A 1,188-nucleotide genomic window follows, 5' to 3' on the forward strand; every position below is an offset into this window, starting at 1 on the left:
GTTTAAAGTTTGTCCCCTGGGAGACACCAAACATGTGGAAGAAGGTGCTCTGGTCACATGAAACCAAAATCCAACTGTTTGGACACAATGCAAGGAATCCAAGGAATCCAATCCAAGGAGTTGGATTGTGGAATGGTCTAGAGAGTGATGTGAAAGTCAAGTCAATGTGAACATTTAAGAAAAAGATCAAAGCTGAATTGTTAAAAAAGTATATATGAAGTAGCTTAGTGTGTGTTTTGTATTAGAATTAGAAAAATTAGAAAGAGTTATTCATTTTGTTCTGTTACTTGAAAATTAATATGATTGAACTAATTGTTTGAAAAAAGGGGCAGATATAATAAGATTTTTTCTTCTTTCTGCTGCCTTTCATTTTAAATCTCTTGAATCTTTTTATATTGTTATGGAATTGTTTTGTACTTTTTTAAAATGAATAAACTTTATACCATACCATACCATGCAAAACGATATGTTTGGAGTAAAAGCAACACAGCTCCTCACCCTGAACACACCATCCCCACTGTCAAACATGGTGGTGGCAGCATCATGGTTTGGGCCTGCTTTTCATCAGCAGGGACAGGGAAGATGGTCAGAATTGATGGTAAGATGGATGGGGCCAAATACAGGACCATTCTGGAAGAAAACCAGTTTGAGTCTGCAAGAGACCTGAGACTGGGACGGAGATTTATCTTCCAACAAGACAATGATCCAAAACATAAAGACACATCTACAATGGAATGGTTCACAAATAAACGTATCCAGGTGTTGGAACGGCCAAGTCAAAGTCCAGACCTGAATCCAATCCAGAATCTGTGGAAAGAGCTGAAGACTGCTGTTCACAAACGCTCTCCATCCAACCTCACTGAGCTCCAGCTGTTCTGCAGGAAGAATGGGCAGAACTTCAGTGTCTCCATGTTCAAAACTGATGGAGACAAACCCCAAGAGACTTGCAGCTGGAACTGCAGCTGGAACTGCAGCTGGAACTGCAGCTGGAACTGCAGCTGGAACTGCAGCAAGAGGCGGAGCTACAAAGTATTAACGCAAGGGGGCCCAATAATACTGCACGCCCACTTTTCAGTTTTTATTTGTTAAAAAAGTTTGACTCATCCAATAAATTTCATTCCACTTCACGATTGTGTCCCACTTGTTGTTGATTCTTCACAAAAAATTAAAATTTTATATCTTTATGTT

The sequence above is a fragment of the Nematolebias whitei genome, chromosome 21 (assembly GCF_014905685.2).
Source record: "Nematolebias whitei isolate Nwh7 chromosome 21, NemWhi1, whole genome shotgun sequence".
NCBI lineage: Eukaryota > Metazoa > Chordata > Actinopteri > Cyprinodontiformes > Rivulidae > Nematolebias > Nematolebias whitei.